This window comes from Hyla sarda, unplaced genomic scaffold (genome assembly GCF_029499605.1).
Source record: "Hyla sarda isolate aHylSar1 unplaced genomic scaffold, aHylSar1.hap1 scaffold_1294, whole genome shotgun sequence".
Taxonomy (NCBI): Eukaryota; Metazoa; Chordata; class Amphibia; order Anura; family Hylidae; genus Hyla; species Hyla sarda.
The window spans coordinates 1566-25240 of record NW_026607917.1 but is presented as its reverse complement, the minus strand read 5'-3'; the positions used below and the strand labels follow the sequence as shown (position 1 = coordinate 25240).

General features: G+C 45.7%; 11 non-coding genes across 11 annotated transcripts; all 11 read left to right on the top strand.

Moving 5' to 3' along the window:
- The first annotated feature begins 448 nt into the window (after nt 1-448).
- LOC130304859 (U2 spliceosomal RNA) lies at nt 449-641 on the top strand. The gene has a single exon (XR_008854571.1). It is a non-coding gene; the product is annotated as a U2 spliceosomal RNA (small nuclear RNA).
- A 2082-nt stretch (nt 642-2723) lies between these two features.
- On the top strand, nt 2724-2914 carry LOC130304822 (U2 spliceosomal RNA). Its single transcript, XR_008854535.1, has one exon. It is a non-coding gene; the product is annotated as a U2 spliceosomal RNA (small nuclear RNA).
- Nucleotides 2915-4996: 2082 nt separating this feature from the next.
- On the top strand, nt 4997-5187 carry LOC130304821 (U2 spliceosomal RNA). Its single transcript, XR_008854534.1, has one exon. It is a non-coding gene; the product is annotated as a U2 spliceosomal RNA (small nuclear RNA).
- A 2109-nt stretch (nt 5188-7296) lies between these two features.
- LOC130304819 (U2 spliceosomal RNA) lies at nt 7297-7487 on the top strand. Its single transcript, XR_008854533.1, has one exon. It is a non-coding gene; the product is annotated as a U2 spliceosomal RNA (small nuclear RNA).
- Nucleotides 7488-9574: 2087 nt separating this feature from the next.
- LOC130304857 (U2 spliceosomal RNA) lies at nt 9575-9771 on the top strand. The gene has a single exon (XR_008854570.1). It is a non-coding gene; the product is annotated as a U2 spliceosomal RNA (small nuclear RNA).
- Nucleotides 9772-11853: 2082 nt separating this feature from the next.
- LOC130304855 (U2 spliceosomal RNA) lies at nt 11854-12044 on the top strand. Its single transcript, XR_008854568.1, has one exon. It is a non-coding gene; the product is annotated as a U2 spliceosomal RNA (small nuclear RNA).
- A 2084-nt stretch (nt 12045-14128) lies between these two features.
- LOC130304826 (U2 spliceosomal RNA) lies at nt 14129-14319 on the top strand. The gene has a single exon (XR_008854539.1). It is a non-coding gene; the product is annotated as a U2 spliceosomal RNA (small nuclear RNA).
- Nucleotides 14320-16419: 2100 nt separating this feature from the next.
- LOC130304818 (U2 spliceosomal RNA) lies at nt 16420-16610 on the top strand. Its single transcript, XR_008854532.1, has one exon. It is a non-coding gene; the product is annotated as a U2 spliceosomal RNA (small nuclear RNA).
- A 2076-nt stretch (nt 16611-18686) lies between these two features.
- Nucleotides 18687-18877, top strand: LOC130304838 (U2 spliceosomal RNA). The gene has a single exon (XR_008854550.1). It is a non-coding gene; the product is annotated as a U2 spliceosomal RNA (small nuclear RNA).
- Nucleotides 18878-20959: 2082 nt separating this feature from the next.
- Nucleotides 20960-21150, top strand: LOC130304817 (U2 spliceosomal RNA). The gene has a single exon (XR_008854531.1). It is a non-coding gene; the product is annotated as a U2 spliceosomal RNA (small nuclear RNA).
- A 2082-nt stretch (nt 21151-23232) lies between these two features.
- LOC130304816 (U2 spliceosomal RNA) lies at nt 23233-23423 on the top strand. The gene has a single exon (XR_008854530.1). It is a non-coding gene; the product is annotated as a U2 spliceosomal RNA (small nuclear RNA).
- The last annotated feature ends 252 nt before the right edge of the window (nt 23424-23675 follow it).

Below are 23675 nucleotides of genomic sequence, written 5' to 3'. Positions count from 1 at the left end.
TATAGAAGAGGTCTAAATGCTGTATGTGTCTGTCCCCGGGATAATTGCAATATAGATGAAACTGTTTTGCACCTTTTCTGGAATTGTTATTTTGCACAAAAGGTTTTTAGACTAATTGGTTCTTTATTGAAATTCCTAACAGGTCTAAAAGTTTTAAATCATGAAGTTGTTTTATATGGCAAAAGTGATGGAGTTACGAAAGAAAAAGAGAAAATTTTGTGGATTTTTATCAACTGTACAAAAAATGTATTATGGAAAGTTCGTAATATCCTTGTCTTCAAAAGAGATTTTATTTGTGAAAAAGAATGTTTGAAGATGATATACAGTGAAGTTTACTTGTACTATTTAATTGATAAAAAGAGATATGGGCAGAAAAAAGCATTAGCTATGTGGAATTTACATTTATGGAAAACAGTATTTGATGTATTGTAAACATTTTTTGTGATGTATTTAAGTTTTTGAGTTTTTTCAATAAAAATGTAAAAAAATCTGTTCTTATCAGTTTAATATCTGATACGTCCCCTATCTGGGGACCATATATTAAATGGATTTTTGAGAACGGGGGCCGATTTCGAAGCTTGCTTCCGTCGCCCTATGCATTGACCCGATATGGCAGTATCTTCGGGTACAGTGCACCACCCCCTTACAGGGTTAAAAAGAAAGATTCCTACTTTCATTGCTACCTGCTTGCTGGCTAGCCAGCTAGCCAGCCCTGTGGGCCTTGCTGCTGCTGCAGCCAAAAAACAAAAGGTGGTGCTGCTGCTGCTTCTGCTGCTTCTGCTTCTGCTTGTGTCTGGCCCCTGTTGGAGCGTCCAGGCACAGGACTTCTGCTGCTGCTGACTAAATGGCCTCCTTAATTGGATCATTTGAGTAGCCAGCACACCTGTGCAGGTAGGGCATGACATGATAGGCAGCTGCCTTGATAGCGGGTGGGTGCTGAATGTTCCTAATTGACAAAATAAGATTAATGCTTATGAAGAAATATAAAATCTCATCCCTTCCCCAATATCGCGCCACACCCCTACCCCTTAATTCCCTGGTTGAACGTGATGGACATATGTCTTTTTTCGACCGTACTAACTATGTAACTATGTAACATAACATGGGGGGGGGTCTCCTGGCTGTTCACACAGGTGTGTCATTGCTGTACATTGACCATGCATTGCTTCTGTGGTATTGCAAAGGCAAAGACAAATGCTTCCAGCCATCCATTGCACTAATGGATTGGTCATCAGCTGGCTGTCTATGTCCCGCATCAATATAGACCAAAGTACAGAGGGTTAGGCTATGCTATTGTGCACCTACCTGATGCATCAGAAGGTGCGAGGCCCTTGCTAAATTCTGTGCACAGACTTTGAGATCTATGCTTTAGACTGTATCTAAACCTGCTCCAACATGGACTGACATTCTGGCCTACTTTCAGCCGATGCGACTTGTCTGTCGCTGAACAGTCGCTTTTTATGTATTCAGCACCTATGTATAATGTTGTAAAAATGCTCTAGAAGCTAAAGTCGCAGAAATGTCACACATATTTGGCCTGCAACTTTCTGTGCGACAAATTCAGACAGGAAAAATCAGTATAAATCCTTAGAAAATTATCCCCCAGTGTCTCCATCTGCTGGCGGTATTGAATAAGCATTGCTGCACTGATGGGGTATGCATTAGACGAAAAAAAAGAAGAAAAAGAAGAATAATACGCCCAGAAAAGAGGCGAAAAGGAGAAAAACGTAAAAAAACGTGAAAAAAAAGTAAGAGGAAGAGAAGGGAAAAAAAGGTGGAAATGGGTTTAAAAGTGATTTCGGCGGAGAAATATATATATATATATATATATATATATATATATATATATATGCGCACACACACACATAGATATAAACGTATTCTACGTTGAGATATTGCAGCCGCTGCTGTGTCCAGGCCCAGGAGCCTTAGCACTGTGCTGTGATGTCACTCAATACCACTGACATCACTAGGTGTAAACAACATCTCTCCTTTGCTGTGTATGTGACTATGGAGCTGTTTGGTGATGTCGTCTATTACGGCCTTCATAGAAGCAACAGGAGATTGTTGCATCCATCTTGAACCCTCAGAACTACAGTGCTATGATGTCACTCACTTCCACAGGCCTTGCAGAGTGTAAACAACAACAACCCAGCTTTGTTGTGTATGTAACCATAGGGATTTGTGATGTCACCTAGAACCTTCACAGCAGCGACAGCTTTATGAGGAGCATCAGCACTGCTCTGCCTGAGCAGAACCATCACCGCCATAGGTTGTCAAATAACCCGGATTTAACCCACACAGGTAAGTCCAATGGGGTGCAGGCATGTCCTCTATGCTTACAGCTTCCCGTGGGTGTTGGTTTGATACCGTTTGGGGACAGCCAAGGAGGCATCTGCAGGCAACAAAGGTAGGTGTGTGCTTGTGTGTGTGTTTCCTATGCAGATCCTAAGCCCAGTGTCACATGCAAGTAGGAGGAGTAAGAAGGGTTCCTGGCAAATCCGGGTTATGGATTGCATTTAAAAAGGCCCCGTGGGAGTGCAATGGGCCCCTGTCTTGCTGCTTAGCAATAATGGTATGGGTTTAGGTTCTGCTGTGTGTACTGGTGGTTGACTGCCCCCCAGCCCAGAGTGTGCATGGAAAATTGTCTGGCAGCCTCCCTGACAGCAAGCAGTGATAGTGCCCATGAAGGGGACCTTGTTGGGCCCGCCCCTTTCACGGTTATCGCTTCTCGGCCTTTTGGCTAAGATCAAGTGTAGTATCTGTTCTTATCAGTTTAATATCTGATACGTCCCCTATCTGGGGACCATATATTAAATGGATTTTTGAGAACGGGGGCCGATTTCGAAGCTTGCTTCCGTCGCCCTATGCATTGACCCGATATGGCAGTATCTTCGGGTACAGTGCACCACCCCCTTACAGGGTTAAAAAGAAAGATTCCTACTTTCATTGCTACCTGCTTGCTGGCTAGCCAGCTAGCCAGCCCTGTGGGCCTTGCTGCTGCTGCAGCCAAAAAACAAAAGGTGGTGCTGCTGCTGCTTCTGCTGCTTCTGCTTCTGCTTGTGTCTGGCCCCTGTTGGAGCATCCAGGCACAGGACTTCTGCTGCTGCTGACTAAATGGCCTCCTTAATTGGATCATTTGAGTAGCCAGCACACCTGTGCAGGTAGGGCATGACATGATAGGCAGCTGCCTTGATAGCGGGTGGGTGCTGAATGTTCCTAATTGACAAAATAAGATTAATGCTTATGAAGAAATATAAAATCTCATCCCTTCCCCAATATCGCGCCACACCCCTACCCCTTAATTCCCTGGTTGAACGTGATGGACATATGTCTTTTTTCGACCGTACTAACTATGTAACTATGTAACATAACATGGGGGGGGGTCTCCTGGCTGTTCACACAGGTGTGTCATTGCTGTACATTGACCATGCATTGCTTCTGTGGTATTGCAAAGGCAAAGACAAATGCTTCCAGCCATCCATTGCACTAATGGATTGGTCATCAGCTGGCTGTCTATGTCCCGCATCAATATAGACCAAAGTACAGAGGGTTAGGCTATGCTATTGTGCACCTACCTGATGCATCAGAAGGTGCGAGGCCCTTGCTAAATTCTGTGCACAGACTTTGAGATCTATGCTTTAGACTGTATCTAAACCTGCTCCAACATGGACTGACATTCTGGCCTACTTTCAGCCGATGCGACTTGTCTGTCGCTGAACAGTCGCTTTTTATGTATTCAGCACCTATGTATAATGTTGTAAAAATGCTCTAGAAGCTAAAGTCGCAGAAATGTCACACATATTTGGCCTGCAACTTTCTGTGCGACAAATTCAGACAGGAAAAATCAGTATAAATCCTTAGAAAATTATCCCCCAGTGTCTCCATCTGCTGGCGGTATTGAATAAGCATTGCTGCACTGATGGGGTATGCATTAGACGAAAAAAAAGAAGAAAAAGAAGAATAATACGCCCAGAAAAGAGGCGAAAAGGAGAAAAACGTAAAAAAACGTGAAAAAAAAGTAAGAGGAAGAGAAGGGAAAAAAAGGTGGAAATGGGTTTAAAAGTGATTTCGGCGGAGAAATATATATATATATATATATATATATATATATATATATATATGCGCACACACACACATAGATATAAACGTATTCTCCGTTGAGATATTGCAGCCGCTGCTGTGTCCAGGCCCAGGAGCCTTAGCACTGTGCTGTGATGTCACTCAATACCACTGACATCACTAGGTGTAAACAACATCTCTCCTTTGCTGTGTATGTGACTATGGAGCTGTTTGGTGATGTCGTCTATTACGGCCTTCATAGAAGCAACAGGAGATTGTTGCATCCATCTTGAACCCTCAGAACTACAGTGCTATGATGTCACTCACTTCCACAGGCCTTGCAGAGTGTAAACAACAACAACCCAGCTTTGTTGTGTATGTAACCAAAGGGATTTGTGATGTCACCTAGAACCTTCACAGCAGCGACAGCTTTATGAGGAGCATCAGCACTGCTCTGCCTGAGCAGAACCATCACCGCCATAGGTTGTCAAATAACCCGGATTTAACCCACACAGGTAAGTCCAATGGGGTGCAGGCATGTCCTCTATGCTTACAGCTTCCCGTGGGTGTTGGTTTGATACCGTTTGGGGACAGCCAAGGAGGCATCTGCAGGCAACAAAGGTAGGTGTGTGCTTGTGTGTGTGTTTCCTATGCAGATCCTAAGCCCAGTGTCACATGCAAGTAGGAGGAGTAAGAAGGGTTCCTGGCAAATCCGGGTTATGGATTGCATTTAAAAAGGCCCCGTGGGAGTGCAATGGGCCCCTGTCTTGCTGCTTAGCAATAATGGTATGGGTTTAGGTTCTGCTGTGTGTACTGGTGGTTGACTGCCCCCCAGCCCAGAGTGTGCATGGAAAATTGTCTGGCAGCCTCCCTGACAGCAAGCAGTGATAGTGCCCATGAAGGGGACCTTGTTGGGCCCGCCCCTTTCACGGTTATCGCTTCTCGGCCTTTTGGCTAAGATCAAGTGTAGTATCTGTTCTTATCAGTTTAATATCTGATACGTCCCCTATCTGGGGACCATATATTAAATGGATTTTTGAGAACGGGGGCCGATTTCGAAGCTTGCTTCCGTCGCCCTATGCATTGACCCGATATGGCAGTATCTTCGGGTACAGTGCACCACCCCCTTACAGGGTTAAAAAGAAAGATTCCTACTTTCATTGCTACCTGCTTGCTGGCTAGCCAGCTAGCCAGCCCTGTGGGCCTTGCTGCTGCTGCAGCCAAAAAACAAAAGGTGGTGCTGCTTCTGCTGCTTCTGCTTCTGCTTGTGTCTGGCCCCTGTTGGAGCGTCCAGGCACAGGACTTCTGCTGCTGCTGACTAAATGGCCTCCTTAATTGGATCATTTGAGTAGCCAGCACACCTGTGCAGGTAGGGCATGACATGATAGGCAGCTGCCTTGATAGCGGGTGGGTGCTGAATGTTCCTAATTGACAAAATAAGATTAATGCTTATGAAGAAATATAAAATCTCATCCCTTCCCCAATATCGCGCCACACCCCTACCCCTTAATTCCCTGGTTGAACGTGATGGACATATGTCTTTTTTCGACCGTACTAACTATGTAACTATGTAACATAACATGGGGGGGGGTCTCCTGGCTGTTCACACAGGTGTGTCATTGCTGTACATTGACCATGCATTGCTTCTGTGGTATTGCAAAGGCAAAGACAATGCTTCTGTGGTATTGCAAAGGCAAAGACAAATGCTTCCAGCCATCCATTGCACTAATGGATTGGTCATCAGCTGGCTGTCTATGTCCCGCATCAATATAGACCAAAGTACAGAGGGTTAGGCTATGCTATAGTGCACCTACCTGATGCATCAGAAGGTGCGAGGCCCTTGCTAAATTCTGTGCACAGACTTTGAGATCTATGCTTTAGACTGTATCTAAACCTGCTCCAACATGGACTGACATTCTGGCCTACTTTCAGCCGATGCGACTTGTCTGTCGCTGAACAGTCGCTTTTTATGTATTCAGCACCTATGTATAATGTTGTAAAAATGCTCTAGAAGCTAAAGTCGCAGAAATGTCACACATATTTGGCCTGCAACTTTCTGTGCGACAAATTCAGACAGGAAAAATCAGTATAAATCCTTAGAAAATTATCCCCCAGTGTCTCCATCTGCTGGCGGTATTGAATAAGCATTGCTGCACTGATGGGGTATGCATTAGACGAAAAAAAAGAAGAAAAAGAAGAATAATACGCCCAGAAAAGAGGCGAAAAGGAGAAAAACGTAAAAAAACGTGAAAAAAAAGTAAGAGGAAGAGAAGGGAAAAAAAGGTGGAAATGGGTTTAAAAGTGATTTCGGCGGAGAAATATATATATATATATATATATATATATATATATATATATATATGCGCACACACACACATAGATATAAACGTATTCTCCGTTGAGATATTGCAGCCGCTGCTGTGTCCAGGCCCAGGAGCCTTAGCACTGTGCTGTGATGTCACTCAATACCACTGACATCACTAGGTGTAAACAACATCTCTCCTTTGCTGTGTATGTGACTATGGAGCTGTTTGGTGATGTCGTCTATTACGGCCTTCATAGAAGCAACAGGAGATTGTTGCATCCATCTTGAACCCTCAGAACTACAGTGCTATGATGTCACTCACTTCCACAGGCCTTGCAGAGTGTAAACAACAACAACCCAGCTTTGTTGTGTATGTAACCAAAGGGATTTGTGATGTCACCTAGAACCTTCACAGCAGCGACAGCTTTATGAGGAGCATCAGCACTGCTCTGCCTGAGCAGAACCATCACCGCCATAGGTTGTCAAATAACCCGGATTTAACCCACACAGGTAAGTCCAATGGGGTGCAGGCATGTCCTCTATGCTTACAGCTTCCCGTGGGTGTTGGTTTGATACCGTTTGGGGACAGCCAAGGAGGCATCTGCAGGCAACAAAGGTAGGTGTGTGCTTGTGTGTGTGTTTCCTATGCAGATCCTAAGCCCAGTGTCACATGCAAGTAGGAGGAGTAAGAAGGGTTCCTGGCAAATCCGGGTTATGGATTGCATTTAAAAAGGCCCCGTGGGAGTGCAATGGGCCCCTGTCTTGCTGCTTAGCAATAATGGTATGGGTTTAGGTTCTGCTATGTGTACTGGTGGTTGACTGCCCCCCAGCCCAGAGTGTGCATGGAAAATTGTCTGGCAGCCTCCCTGACAGCAAGCAGTGATAGTGCCCATGAAGGGGACCTTGTTGGGCCCGCCCCTTTCACGGTTATCGCTTCTCGGCCTTTTGGCTAAGATCAAGTGTAGTATCTGTTCTTATCAGTTTAATATCTGATACGTCCCCTATCTGGGGACCATATATTAAATGGATTTTTGAGAACGGGGGCCGATTTCGAAGCTTGCTTCCGTCGCCCTATGCATTGACCCGATATGGCAGTATCTTCGGGTACAGTGCACCACCCCCTTACAGGGTTAAAAAGAAAGATTCCTACTTTCATTGCTACCTGCTTGCTGGCTAGCCAGCTAGCCAGCCCTGTGGGCCTTGCTGCTGCTGCAGCCAAAAAACAAAAGGTGGTGCTGCTGCTGCTTCTGCTGCTTCTGCTTCTGCTTGTGTCTGGCCCCTGTTGGAGCGTCCAGGCACAGGACTTCTGCTGCTGCTGACTAAATGGCCTCCTTAATTGGATCATTTGAGTAGCCAGCACACCTGTGCAGGTAGGGCATGACATGATAGGCAGCTGCCTTGATAGCGGGTGGGTGCTGAATGTTCCTAATTGACAAAATAAGATTAATGCTTATGAAGAAATATAAAATCTCATCCCTTCCCCAATATCGCGCCACACCCCTACCCCTTAATTCCCTGGTTGAACGTGATGGACATATGTCTTTTTTCGACCGTACTAACTATGTAACTATGTAACATAACATGGGGGGGGGGGTCTCCTGGCTGTTCACACAGGTGTGTCATTGCTGTACATTGACCATGCATTGCTTCTGTGGTATTGCAAAGGCAAAGACAAATGCTTCCAGCCATCCATTGCACTAATGGATTGGTCATCAGCTGGCTGTCTATGTCCCGCATCAATATAGACCAAAGTACAGAGGGTTAGGCTATGCTATTGTGCACCTACCTGATGCATCAGAAGGTGCGAGGCCCTTGCTAAATTCTGTGCACAGACTTTGAGATCTATGCTTTAGACTGTATCTAAACCTGCTCCAACATGGACTGACATTCTGGCCTACTTTCAGCCGATGCGACTTGTCTGTCGCTGAACAGTCGCTTTTTATGTATTCAGCACCTATGTATAATGTTGTAAAAATGCTCTAGAAGCTAAAGTCGCAGAAATGTCACACATATTTGGCCTGCAACTTTCTGTGCGACAAATTCAGACAGGAAAAATCAGTATAAATCCTTAGAAAATTATCCCCCAGTGTCTCCATCTGCTGGCGGTATTGAATAAGCATTGCTGCACTGATGGGGTATGCATTAGACGAAAAAAAAGAAGAAAAAGAAGAATAATACGCCCAGAAAAGAGGCGAAAAGGAGAAAAACGTAAAAAAACGTGAAAAAAAAGTAAGAGGAAGAGAAGGGAAAAAAAGGTGGAAATGGGTTTAAAAGTGATTTCGGCGGAGAATATATATATATATATATATATATATATATATATATATATATATATGCGCACACACACACATAGATATAAACGTATTCTCCGTTGAGATATTGCAGCCGCTGCTGTGTCCAGGCCCAGGAGCCTTAGCACTGTGCTGTGATGTCACTCAATACCACTGACATCACTAGGTGTAAACAACATCTCTCCTTTGCTGTGTATGTGACTATGGAGCTGTTTGGTGATGTCGTCTATTACGGCCTTCATAGAAGCAACAGGAGATTGTTGCATCCATCTTGAACCCTCAGAACTACAGTGCTATGATGTCACTCACTTCCACAGGCCTTGCAGAGTGTAAACAACAACAACCCAGCTTTGTTGTGTATGTAACCAAAGGGATTTGTGATGTCACCTAGAACCTTCACAGCAGCGACAGCTTTATGAGGAGCATCAGCACTGCTCTGCCTGAGCAGAACCATCACCGCCATAGGTTGTCAAATAACCCGGATTTAACCCACACAGGTAAGTCCAATGGGGTGCAGGCATGTCCTCTATGCTTACAGCTTCCCGTGGGTGTTGGTTTGATACCGTTTGGGGACAGCCAAGGAGGCATCTGCAGGCAACAAAGGTAGGTGTGTGCTTGTGTGTGTGTTTCCTATGCAGATCCTAAGCCCAGTGTCACATGCAAGTAGGAGGAGTAAGAAGGGTTCCTGGCAAATCCGGGTTATGGATTGCATTTAAAAAGGCCCCGTGGGAGTGCAATGGGCCCCTGTCTTGCTGCTTAGCAATAATGGTATGGGTTTAGGTTCTGCTGTGTGTACTGGTGGTTGACTGCCCCCCAGCCCAGAGTGTGCATGGAAAATTGTCTGGCAGCCTCCCTGACAGCAAGCAGTGATAGTGCCCATGAAGGGGACCTTGTTGGGCCCGCCCCTTTCACGGTTATCGCTTCTCGGCCTTTTGGCTAAGATCAAGTGTAGTATCTGTTCTTATCAGTTTAATTTTAATATCTGATACGTCCCCTATCTGGGGACCATATATTAAATGGATTTTTGAGAACGGGGGCCGATTTCGAAGCTTGCTTCCGTCGCCCTATGCATTGACCCGATATGGCAGTATCTTCGGGTACAGTGCACCACCCCCTTACAGGGTTAAAAAGAAAGATTCCTACTTTCATTGCTACCTGCTTGCTGGCTAGCCAGCTAGCCAGCCCTGTGGGCCTTGCTGCTGCTGCAGCCAAAAAACAAAAGGTGGTGCTGCTGCTGCTTCTGCTGCTTCTGCTTGTGTCTGGCCCCTGTTGGAGCGTCCAGGCACAGGACTTCTGCTGCTGCTGACTAAATGGCCTCCTTAATTGGATCATTTGAGTAGCCAGCACACCTGTGCAGGTAGGGCATGACATGATAGGCAGCTGCCTTGATAGCGGGTGGGTGCTGAATGTTCCTAATTGACAAAATAAGATTAATGCTTATGAAGAAATATAAAATCTCATCCCTTCCCCAATATCGCGCCACACCCCTACCCCTTAATTCCCTGGTTGAACGTGATGGACATATGTCTTTTTTCGACCGTACTAACTATGTAACTATGTAACATAACATGGGGGGGGGTCTCCTGGCTGTTCACACAGGTGTGTCATTGCTGTACATTGACCATGCATTGCTTCTGTGGTATTGCAAAGGCAAAGACAAATGCTTCCAGCCATCCATTGCACTAATGGATTGGTCATCAGCTGGCTGTCTATGTCCCGCATCAATATAGACCAAAGTACAGAGGGTTAGGCTATGCTATTGTGCACCTACCTGATGCATCAGAAGGTGCGAGGCCCTTGCTAAATTCTGTGCACAGACTTTGAGATCTATGCTTTAGACTGTATCTAAACCTGCTCCAACATGGACTGACATTCTGGCCTACTTTCAGCCGATGCGACTTGTCTGTCGCTGAACAGTCGCTTTTTATGTATTCAGCACCTATGTATAATGTTGTAAAAATGCTCTAGAAGCTAAAGTCGCAGAAATGTCACACATATTTGGCCTGCAACTTTCTGTGCGACAAATTCAGACAGGAAAAATCAGTATAAATCCTTAGAAAATTATCCCCCAGTGTCTCCATCTGCTGGCGGTATTGAATAAGCATTGCTGCACTGATGGGGTATGCATTAGACGAAAAAAAAGAAGAAAAAGAAGAATAATACGCCCAGAAAAGAGGCGAAAAGGAGAAAAACGTAAAAAAACGTGAAAAAAAAGTAAGAGGAAGAGAAGGGAAAAAAAGGTGGAAATGGGTTTAAAAGTGATTTCGGCGGAGAAATATATATATATATATATATATATATATATATATATATATATATATATGCGCACACACACACATAGATATAAACGTATTCTCCGTTGAGATATTGCAGCCGCTGCTGTGTCCAGGCCCAGGAGCCTTAGCACTGTGCTGTGATGTCACTCAATACCACTGACATCACTAGGTGTAAACAACATCTCTCCTTTGCTGTGTATGTGACTATGGAGCTGTTTGGTGATGTCGTCTATTACGGCCTTCATAGAAGCAACAGGAGATTGTTGCATCCATCTTGAACCCTCAGAACTACAGTGCTATGATGTCACTCACTTCCACAGGCCTTGCAGAGTGTAAACAACAACAACCCAGCTTTGTTGTGTATGTAACCAAAGGGATTTGTGATGTCACCTAGAACCTTCACAGCAGCGACAGCTTTATGAGGAGCATCAGCACTGCTCTGCCTGAGCAGAACCATCACCGCCATAGGTTGTCAAATAACCCGGATTTAACCCACACAGGTAAGTCCAATGGGGTGCAGGCATGTCCTCTATGCTTACAGCTTCCCGTGGGTGTTGGTTTGATACCGTTTGGGGACAGCCAAGGAGGCATCTGCAGGCAACAAAGGTAGGTGTGTGCTTGTGTGTGTGTTTCCTATGCAGATCCTAAGCCCAGTGTCACATGCAAGTAGGAGGAGTAAGAAGGGTTCCTGGCAAATCCGGGTTATGGATTGCATTTAAAAAGGCCCCGTGGGAGTGCAATGGGCCCCTGTCTTGCTGCTTAGCAATAATGGTATGGGTTTAGGTTCTGCTGTGTGTACTGGTGGTTGACTGCCCCCCAGCCCAGAGTGTGCATGGAAAATTGTCTGGCAGCCTCCCTGACAGCAAGCAGTGATAGTGCCCATGAAGGGGACCTTGTTGGGCCCGCCCCTTTCACGGTTATCGCTTCTCGGCCTTTTGGCTAAGATCAAGTGTAGTATCTGTTCTTATCTGTTTAATATCTGATACGTCCCCTATCTGGGGACCATATATTAAATGGATTTTTGAGAACGGGGGCCGATTTCGAAGCTTGCTTCCGTCGCCCTATGCATTGACCCGATATGGCAGTATCTTCGGGTACAGTGCACCACCCCCTTACAGGGTTAAAAAGAAAGATTCCTACTTTCATTGCTACCTGCTTGCTGGCTAGCCAGCTAGCCAGCCCTGTGGGCCTTGCTGCTGCTGCAGCCAAAAAACAAAAGGTGGTGCTGCTGCTGCTTCTGCTGCTTCTGCTTCTGCTTGTGTCTGGCCCCTGTTGGAGCGTCCAGGCACAGGACTTCTGCTGCTGCTGACTAAATGGCCTCCTTAATTGGATCATTTGAGTAGCCAGCACACCTGTGCAGGTAGGGCATGACATGATAGGCAGCTGCCTTGATAGCGGGTGGGTGCTGAATGTTCCTAATTGACAAAATAAGATTAATGCTTATGAAGAAATATAAAATCTCATCCCTTCCCCAATATCGCGCCACACCCCTACCCCTTAATTCCCTGGTTGAACGTGATGGACATATGTCTTTTTTCGACCGTACTAACTATGTAACTATGTAACATAACATGGGGGGGGGTCTCCTGGCTGTTCACACAGGTGTGTCATTGCTGTACATTGACCATGCATTGCTTCTGTGGTATTGCAAAGGCAAAGACAAATGCTTCCAGCCATCCATTGCACTAATGGATTGGTCATCAGCTGGCTGTCTATGTCCCGCATCAATATAGACCAAAGTACAGAGGGTTAGGCTATGCTATTGTGCACCTACCTGATGCATCAGAAGGTGCGAGGCCCTTGCTAAATTCTGTGCACAGACTTTGAGATCTATGCTTTAGACTGTATCTAAACCTGCTCCAACATGGACTGACATTCTGGCCTACTTTCAGCCGATGCGACTTGTCTGTCGCTGAACAGTCGCTTTTTATGTATTCAGCACCTATGTATAATGTTGTAAAAATGCTCTAGAAGCTAAAGTCGCAGAAATGTCACACATATTTGGCCTGCAACTTTCTGTGCGACAAATTCAGACAGGAAAAATCAGTATAAATCCTTAGAAAATTATCCCCCAGTGTCTCCATCTGCTGGCGGTATTGAATAAGCATTGCTGCACTGATGGGGTATGCATTAGACGAAAAAAAAGAAGAAAAAGAAGAATAATACGCCCAGAAAAGAGGCGAAAAGGAGAAAAACGTAAAAAAACGTGAAAAAAAAGTAAGAGGAAGAGAAGGGAAAAAAAGGTGGAAATGGGTTTAAAAGTGATTTCGGCGGAGAAATATATATATATATATATATATATATATATATATATATATATATGCGCACACACACACATAGATATAAACGTATTCTCCGTTGAGATATTGCAGCCGCTGCTGTGTCCAGGCCCAGGAGCCTTAGCACTGTGCTGTGATGTCACTCAATACCACTGACATCACTAGGTGTAAACAACATCTCTCCTTTGCTGTGTATGTGACTATGGAGCTGTTTGGTGATGTCGTCTATTACGGCCTTCATAGAAGCAACAGGAGATTGTTGCATCCATCTTGAACCCTCAGAACTACAGTGCTATGATGTCACTCACTTCCACAGGCCTTGCAGAGTGTAAACAACAACAACCCAGCTTTGTTGTGTATGTAACCAAAGGGATTTGTGATGTCACCTAGAACCTTCACAGCAGCGACAGCTTTATGAGGAGCATCAGCACTGCTCTGCCTGAGCAGAACCATCACCGCCATAGGTTGTCAAATAACCCGGATTTAACCCACACAGGTAAGTCCAATGGGGTGCAGGCATGTCCTCTATGCTTACAGCTTCCCGTGGGTGTTGGTTTGATACCGTTTGGGGACAGCCAAGGAGGCATCTGCAGGCAACAAAGGTAGGTGTGTGCTTGTGTGTGTGTTTCCTATGCAGATCCTAAGCCCAGTGTCACATGCAAGTAGGAGGAGTAAGAAGGGTTCCTGGCAAATCCGGGTTATGGATTGCATTTAAAAAGGCCCCGTGGGAGTGCAATGGGCCCCTGTCTTGCTGCTTAGCAATAATGGTATGGGTTTAGGTTCTGCTGTGTGTACTGGTGGTTGACTGCCCCCCAGCCCAGAGTGTGCATGGAAAATTGTCTGGCAGCCTCCCTGACAGCAAGCAGTGATAGTGCCCATGAAGGGGACCTTGTTGGGCCCGCCCCTTTCACGGTTATCGCTTCTCGGCCTTTTGGCTAAGATCAAGTGTAGTATCTGTTCTTATCAGTTTAATATCTGATACGTCCCCTATCTGGGGACCATATATTAAATGGATTTTTGAGAACGGGGGCCGATTTCGAAGCTTGCTTCCGTCGCCCTATGCATTGACCCGAAATGGCAGTATCTTCGGGTACAGTGCACCACCCCCTTACAGGGTTAAAAAGAAAGATTCCTACTTTCATTGCTACCTGCTTGCTGGCTAGCCAGCTAGCCAGCCCTGTGGGCCTTGCTGCTGCTGCAGCCAAAAAACAAAAGGTGGTGCTGCTGCTGCTTCTGCTGCTTCTGCTTCTGCTTGTGTCTGGCCCCTGTTGGAGCGTCCAGGCACAGGACTTCTGCTGCTGCTGACTAAATGGCCTCCTTAATTGGATCATTTGAGTAGCCAGCACACCTGTGCAGGTAGGGCATGACATGATAGGCAGCTGCCTTGATAGCGGGTGGGTGCTGAATGTTCCTAATTGACAAAATAAGATTAATGCTTATGAAGAAATATAAAATCTCATCCCTTCCCCAATATCGCGCCACACCCCTACCCCTTAATTCCCTGGTTGAACGTGATGGACATATGTCTTTTTTCGACCGTACTAACTATGTAACTATGTAACATAACATGGGGGGGGGTCTCCTGGCTGTTCACACAGGTGTGTCATTGCTGTACATTGACCATGCATTGCTTCTGTGGTATTGCAAAGGCAAAGACAAATGCTTCCAGCCATCCATTGCACTAATGGATTGGTCATCAGCTGGCTGTCTATGTCCCGCATCAATATAGACCAAAGTACAGAGGGTTAGGCTATGCTATTGTGCACCTACCTGATGCATCAGAAGGTGCGAGGCCCTTGCTAAATTCTGTGCACAGACTTTGAGATCTATGCTTTAGACTGTATCTAAACCTGCTCCAACATGGACTGACATTCTGGCCTACTTTCAGCCGATGCGACTTGTCTGTCGCTGAACAGTCGCTTTTTATGTATTCAGCACCTATGTATAATGTTGTAAAAATGCTCTAGAAGCTAAAGTCGCAGAAATGTCACACATATTTGGCCTGCAACTTTCTGTGCGACAAATTCAGACAGGAAAAATCAGTATAAATCCTTAGAAAATTATCCCCCAGTGTCTCCATCTGCTGGCGGTATTGAATAAGCATTGCTGCACTGATGGGGTATGCATTAGACGAAAAAAAAGAAGAAAAAGAAGAATAATACGCCCAGAAAAGAGGCGAAAAGGAGAAAAACGTAAAAAAACGTGAAAAAAAAGTAAGAGGAAGAGAAGGGAAAAAAAGGTGGAAATGGGTTTAAAAGTGATTTCGGCGGAGAAATATATATATATATATATATATATATATATATATATATATATATATATATATATATATGTGCGCACACACACACATAGATATAAACGTATTCTCCGTTGAGATATTGCAGCCGCTGCTGTGTCCAGGCCCAGGAGCCTTAGCACTGTGCTGTGATGTCACTCAATACCACTGACATCACTAGGTGTAAACAACATCTCTCCTTTGCTGTGTATGTGACTATGGAGCTGTTTGGTGATGTCGTCTATTACGGCCTTCATAGAAGCAACAGGAGATTGTTGCATCCATCTTGAACCCTCAGAACTACAGTGCTATGATGTCACTCACTTCCACAGGCCTTGCAGAGTGTAAACAACAACAACCCAGCTTTGTTGTGTATGTAACCAAAGGGATTTGTGATGTCACCTAGAACCTTCACAGCAGCGACAGCTTTATGAGGAGCATCAGCACTGCTCTGCCTGAGCAGAACCATCACCGCCATAGGTTGTCAAATAACCCGGATTTAACCCACACAGGTAAGTCCAATGGGGTGCAGGCATGTCCTCTATGCTTACAGCTTCCCGTGGGTGTTGGTTTGATACCGTTTGGGGACAGCCAAGGAGGCATCTGCAGGCAACAAAGGTAGGTGTGTGCTTGTGTGTGTGTTTCCTATGCAGATCCTAAGCCCAGTGTCACATGCAAGTAGGAGGAGTAAGAAGGGTTCCTGGCAAATCCGGGTTATGGATTGCATTTAAAAAGGCCCCGTGGGAGTGCAATGGGCCCCTGTCTTGCTGCTTAGCAATAATGGTATGGGTTTAGGTTCTGCTGTGTGTACTGGTGGTTGACTGCCCCCCAGCCCAGAGTGTGCATGGAAAATTGTCTGGCAGCCTCCCTGACAGCAAGCAGTGATAGTGCCCATGAAGGGGACCTTGTTGGGCCCGCCCCTTTCACGGTTATCGCTTCTCGGCCTTTTGGCTAAGATCAAGTGTAGTATCTGTTCTTATCAGTTTAATATCTGATACGTCCCCTATCTGGGGACCATATATTAAATGGATTTTTGAGAACGGGGGCCGATTTCGAAGCTTGCTTCCGTCGCCCTATGCATTGACCCGATATGGCAGTATCTTCGGGTACAGTGCACCACCCCCTTACAGGGTTAAAAAGAAAGATTCCTACTTTCATTGCTACCTGCTTGCTGGCTAGCCAGCTAGCCAGCCCTGTGGGCCTTGCTGCTGCTGCAGCCAAAAAACAAAAGGTGGTGCTGCTGCTGCTTCTGCTGCTTCTGCTTCTGCTTGTGTCTGGCCCCTGTTGGAGCGTCCAGGCACAGGACTTCTGCTGCTGCTGACTAAATGGCCTCCTTAATTGGATCATTTGAGTAGCCAGCACACCTGTGCAGGTAGGGCATGACATGATAGGCAGCTGCCTTGATAGCGGGTGGGTGCTGAATGTTCCTAATTGACAAAATAAGATTAATGCTTATGAAGAAATATAAAATCTCATCCCTTCCCCAATATCGCGCCACACCCCTACCCCTTAATTCCCTGGTTGAACGTGATGGACATATGTCTTTTTTCGACCGTACTAACTATGTAACTATGTAACATAACATGGGGGGGGGTCTCCTGGCTGTTCACACAGGTGTGTCATTGCTGTACATTGACCATGCATTGCTTCTGTGGTATTGCAAAGGCAAAGACAAATGCTTCCAGCCATCCATTGCACTAATGGATTGGTCATCAGCTGGCTGTCTATGTCCCGCATCAATATAGACCAAAGTACAGAGGGTTAGGCTATGCTATTGTGCACCTACCTGATGCATCAGAAGGTGCGAGGCCCTTGCTAAATTCTGTGCACAGACTTTGAGATCTATGCTTTAGACTGTATCTAAACCTGCTCCAACATGGACTGACATTCTGGCCTACTTTCAGCCGATGCGACTTGTCTGTCGCTGAACAGTCGCTTTTTATGTATTCAGCACCTATGTATAATGTTGTAAAAATGCTCTAGAAGCTAAAGTCGCAGAAATGTCACACATATTTGGCCTGCAACTTTCTGTGCGACAAATTCAGACAGGAAAAATCAGTATAAATCCTTAGAAAATTATCCCCCAGTGTCTCCATCTGCTGGCGGTATTGAATAAGCATTGCTGCACTGATGGGGTATGCATTAGACGAAAAAAAAGAAGAAAAAGAAGAATAATACGCCCAGAAAAGAGGCGAAAAGGAGAAAAACGTAAAAAAACGTGAAAAAAAAGTAAGAGGAAGAGAAGGGAAAAAAAGGTGGAAATGGGTTTAAAAGTGATTTCGGCGGAGAAATATATATATATATATATATATATATATATATATATGCGCACACACACACATAGATATAAACGTATTCTCCGTTGAGATATTGCAGCCGCTGCTGTGTCCAGGCCCAGGAGCCTTAGCACTGTGCTGTGATGTCACTCAATACCACTGACATCACTAGGTGTAAACAACATCTCTCCTTTGCTGTGTATGTGACTATGGAGCTGTTTGGTGATGTCGTCTATTACGGCCTTCATAGAAGCAACAGGAGATTGTTGCATCCATCTTGAACCCTCAGAACTACAGTGCTATGATGTCACTCACTTCCACAGGCCTTGCAGAGTGTAAACAACAACAACCCAGCTTTGTTGTGTATGTAACCAAAGGGATTTGTGATGTCACCTAGAACCTTCACAGCAGCGACAGCTTTATGAGGAGCATCAGCACTGCTCTGCCTGAGCAGAACCATCACCGCCATAGGTTGTCAAATAACCCGGATTTAACCCACACAGGTAAGTCCAATGGGGTGCAGGCATGTCCTCTATGCTTACAGCTTCCCGTGGGTGTTGGTTTGATACCGTTTGGGGACAGCCAAGGAGGCATCTGCAGGCAACAAAGGTAGGTGTGTGCTTGTGTGTGTGTTTCCTATGCAGATCCTAAGCCCAGTGTCACATGCAAGTAGGAGGAGTAAGAAGGGTTCCTGGCAAATCCGGGTTATGGATTGCATTTAAAAAGGCCCCGTGGGAGTGCAATGGGCCCCTGTCTTGCTGCTTAGCAATAATGGTATGGGTTTAGGTTCTGCTGTGTGTACTGGTGGTTGACTGCCCCCCAGCCCAGAGTGTGCATGGAAAATTGTCTGGCAGCCTCCCTGACAGCAAGCAGTGATAGTGCCCATGAAGGGGACCTTGTTGGGCCCGCCCCTTTCACGGTTATCGCTTCTCGGCCTTTTGGCTAAGATCAAGTGTAGTATCTGTTCTTATCAGTTTAATATCTGATATGTCCCCTATCTGGGGACCATATATTAAATGGATTTTTGAGAACGGGGGCCGATTTCGAAGCTTGCTTCCGTCGCCCTATGCATTGACCCGATATGGCAGTATCTTCGGGTACAGTGCACCACCCCCTTACAGGGTTAAAAAGAAAGATTCCTACTTTCATTGCTACCTGCTTGCTGGCTAGCCAGCTAGCCAGCCCTGTGGGCCTTGCTGCTGCTGCAGCCAAAAAACAAAAGGTGGTGCTGCTGCTGCTTCTGCTGCTTCTGCTTCTGCTTGTGTCTGGCCCCTGTTGGAGCGTCCAGGCACAGGACTTCTGCTGCTGCTGACTAAATGGCCTCCTTAATTGGATCATTTGAGTAGCCAGCACACCTGTGCAGGTAGGGCATGACATGATAGGCAGCTGCCTTGATAGCGGGTGGGTGCTGAATGTTCCTAATTGACAAAATAAGATTAATGCTTATGAAGAAATATAAAATCTCATCCCTTCCCCAATATCGCGCCACACCCCTACCCCTTAATTCCCTGGTTGAACGTGATGGACATATGTCTTTTTTCGACCGTACTAACTATGTAACTATGTAACATAACATGGGGGGGGGTCTCCTGGCTGTTCACACAGGTGTGTCATTGCTGTACATTGACCATGCATTGCTTCTGTGGTATTGCAAAGGCAAAGACAAATGCTTCCAGCTATCCATTGCACTAATGGATTGGTCATCAGCTGGCTGTCTATGTCCCGCATCAATATAGACCAAAGTACAGAGGGTTAGGCTATGCTATTGTGCACCTACCTGATGCATCAGAAGGTGCGAGGCCCTTGCTAAATTCTGTGCACAGACTTTGAGATTTATGCTTTAGACTGTATCTAAACCTGCTCCAACATGGACTGACATTCTGGCCTACTTTCAGCCGATGCGACTTGTCTGTCGCTGAACAGTCGCTTTTTATGTATTCAGCACCTATGTATAATGTTGTAAAAATGCTCTAGAAGCTAAAGTCGCAGAAATGTCACACATATTTGGCCTGCAACTTTCTGTGCGACAAATTCAGACAGGAAAAATCAGTATAAATCCTTAGAAAATTATCCCCCAGTGTCTCCATCTGCTGGCGGTATTGAATAAGCATTGCTGCACTGATGGGGTATGCATTAGACGAAAAAAAAGAAGAAAAAGAAGAATAATACGCCCAGAAAAGAGGCGAAAAGGAGAAAAACGTAAAAAAACGTGAAAAAAAAGTAAGAGGAAGAGAAGGGAAAAAAAGGTGGAAATGGGTTTAAAAGTGATTTCGGCGGAGAAATATATATATATATATATATATATATATATATATATATATATGCGCACACACACACATAGATATAAACGTATTCTCCGTTGAGATATTGCAGCCGCTGCTGTGTCCAGGCCCAGGAGCCTTAGCACTGTGCTGTGATGTCACTCAATACCACTGACATCACTAGGTGTAAACAACATCTCTCCTTTGCTGTGTATGTGACTATGGAGCTGTTTGGTGATGTCGTCTATTACGGCCTTCATAGAAGCAACAGGAGATTGTTGCATCCATCTTGAACCCTCAGAACTACAGTGCTATGATGTCACTCACTTCCACAGGCCTTGCAGAGTGTAAACAACAACAACCCAGCTTTGTTGTGTATGTAACCAAAGGGATTTGTGATGTCACCTAGAACCTTCACAGCAGCGACAGCTTTATGAGGAGCATCAGCACTGCTCTGCCTGAGCAGAACCATCACCGCCATAGGTTGTCAAATAACCCGGATTTAACCCACACAGGTAAGTCCAATGGGGTGCAGGCATGTCCTCTATGCTTACAGCTTCCCGTGGGTGTTGGTTTGATACCGTTTGGGGACAGCCAAGGAGGCATCTGCAGGCAACAAAGGTAGGTGTGTGCTTGTGTGTGTGTTTCCTATGCAGATCCTAAGCCCAGTGTCACATGCAAGTAGGAGGAGTAAGAAGGGTTCCTGGCAAATCCGGGTTATGGATTGCATTTAAAAAGGCCCCGTGGGAGTGCAATGGGCCCCTGTCTTGCTGCTTAGCAATAATGGTATGGGTTTAGGTTCTGCTGTGTGTACTGGTGGTTGACTGCCCCCCAGCCCAGAGTGTGCATGGAAAATTGTCTGGCAGCCTCCCTGACAGCAAGCAGTGATAGTGCCCATGAAGGGGACCTTGTTGGGCCCGCCCCTTTCACGGTTATCGCTTCTCGGCCTTTTGGCTAAGATCAAGTGTAGTATCTGTTCTTATCAGTTTAATATCTGATACGTCCCCTATCTGGGGACCATATATTAAATGGATTTTTGAGAACGGGGGCCGATTTCGAAGCTTGCTTCCGTCGCCCTATGCATTGACCCGATATGGCAGTATCTTCGGGTACAGTGCACCACCCCCTTACAGGGTTAAAAAGAAAGATTCCTACTTTCATTGCTACCTGCTTGCTGGCTAGCCAGCTAGCCAGCCCTGTGGGCCTTGCTGCTGCTGCAGCCAAAAAACAAAAGGTGGTGCTGCTGCTGCTTCTGCTGCTTCTGCTTCTGCTTGTGTCTGGCCCCTGTTGGAGCGTCCAGGCACAGGACTTCTGCTGCTGCTGACTAAATGGCCTCCTTAATTGGATCATTTGAGTAGCCAGCACACCTGTGCAGGTAGGGCATGACATGATAGGCAGCTGCCTTGATAGCGGGTGGGTGCTGAATGTTCCTAATTGACAAAATAAGATTAATGCTTATGAAGAAATATAAAATCTCATCCCTTCCCCAATATCGCGCCACACCCCTACCCCTTAATTCCCTGGTTGAACGTGATGGACATATGTCTTTTTTCGACCGTACTAACTATGTAACTATGTAACATAACATGGGGGGGGGTCTCCTGGCTGTTCACACAGGTGTGTCATTGCTGTACATTGACCATGCATTGCTTCTGTGGTATTGCAAAGGCAAAGACAAATGCTTCCAGCCATCCATTGCACTAATGGATTGGTCATCAGCTGGCTGTCTATGTCCCGCATCAATATAGACCAAAGTACAGAGGGTTAGGCTATGCTATTGTGCACCTACCTGATGCATCAGAAGGTGCGAGGCCCTTGCTAAATTCTGTGCACAGACTTTGAGATCTATGCTTTAGACTGTATCTAAACCTGCTCCAACATGGACTGACATTCTGGCCTACTTTCAGCCGATGCGACTTGTCTGTCGCTGAACAGTCGCTTTTTATGTATTCAGCACCTATGTATAATGTTGTAAAAATGCTCTAGAAGCTAAAGTCGCAGAAATGTCACACATATTTGGCCTGCAACTTTCTGTGCGACAAATTCAGACAGGAAAAATCAGTATAAATCCTTAGAAAATTATCCCCCAGTGTCTCCATCTGCTGGCGGTATTGAATAAGCATTGCTGCACTGATGGGGTATGCATTAGACGAAAAAAAAGAAGAAAAAGAAGAATAATACGCCCAGAAAAGAGGCGAAAAGGAGAAAAACGTAAAAAAACGTGAAAAAAAAGTAAGAGGAAGAGAAGGGAAAAAAAGGTGGAAATGGGTTTAAAAGTGATTTCGGCGGAGAAATATATATATATATATATATATATATATATATATATATATATGCGCACACACACACATAGATATAAACGTATTCTCCGTTGAGATATTGCAGCCGCTGCTGTGTCCAGGCCCAGGAGCCTTAGCACTGTGCTGTGATGTCACTCAATACCACTGACATCACTAGGTGTAAACAACATCTCTCCTTTGCTGTGTATGTGACTATGGAGCTGTTTGGTGATGTCGTCTATTACGGCCTTCATAGAAGCAACAGGAGATTGTTGCATCCATCTTGAACCCTCAGAACTACAGTGCTATGATGTCACTCACTTCCACAGGCCTTGCAGAGTGTAAACAACAACAACCCAGCTTTGTTGTGTATGTAACCAAAGGGATTTGTGATGTCACCTAGAACCTTCACAGCAGCGACAGCTTTATGAGGAGCATCAGCACTGCTCTGCCTGAGCAGAACCATCACCGCCATAGGTTGTCAAATAACCCGGATTTAACCCACACAGGTAAGTCCAATGGGGTGCAGGCATGTCCTCTATGCTTACAGCTTCCCGTGGGTGTTGGTTTGATACCGTTTGGGGACAGCCAAGGAGGCATCTGCAGGCAACAAAGGTAGGTGTGTGCTTGTGTGTGTGTTTCCTATGCAGATCCTAAGCCCAGTGTCACATGCAAGTAGGAGGAGTAAGAAGGGTTCCTGGCAAATCCGGGTTATGGATTGCATTTAAAAAGGCCCCGTGGGAGTGCAATGGGCCCCTGTCTTGCTGCTTAGCAATAATGGTATGGGTTTAGGTTCTGCTGTGTGTACTGGTGGTTGACTGCCCCCCAGCCCAGAGTGTGCATGGAAAATTGTCTGGCAGCCTCCCTGACAGCAAGCAGTGATAGTGCCCATGAAGGGGACCTTGTTGGGCCCGCCCCTTTCACGGTTATCGCTTCTCGGCCTTTTGGCTAAGATCAAGTGTAGTATCTGTTCTTATCAGTTTAATATCTGATACGTCCCCTATCTGGGGACCATATATTAAATGGATTTTTGAGAACGGGGGCCGATTTCGAAGCTTGCTTCCGTCGCCCTATGCATTGACCCGATATGGCAGTATCTTCGGGTACAGTGCACCACCCCCTTACAGGGTTAAAAAGAAAGATTCCTACTTTCATTGCTACCTGCTTGCTGGCTAGCCAGCTAGCCAGCCCTGTGGGCCTTGCTGCTGCTGCAGCCAAAAAACAAAAGGTGGTGCTTCTGCTGCTTCTGCTTCTGCTTGTGTCTGGCCCCTGTTGGAGCGTCCAGGCACAGGACTTCTGCTGCTGCTGACTAAATGGCCTCCTTAATTGGATCATTTGAGTAGCCAGCACACCTGTGCAGGTAGGGCATGA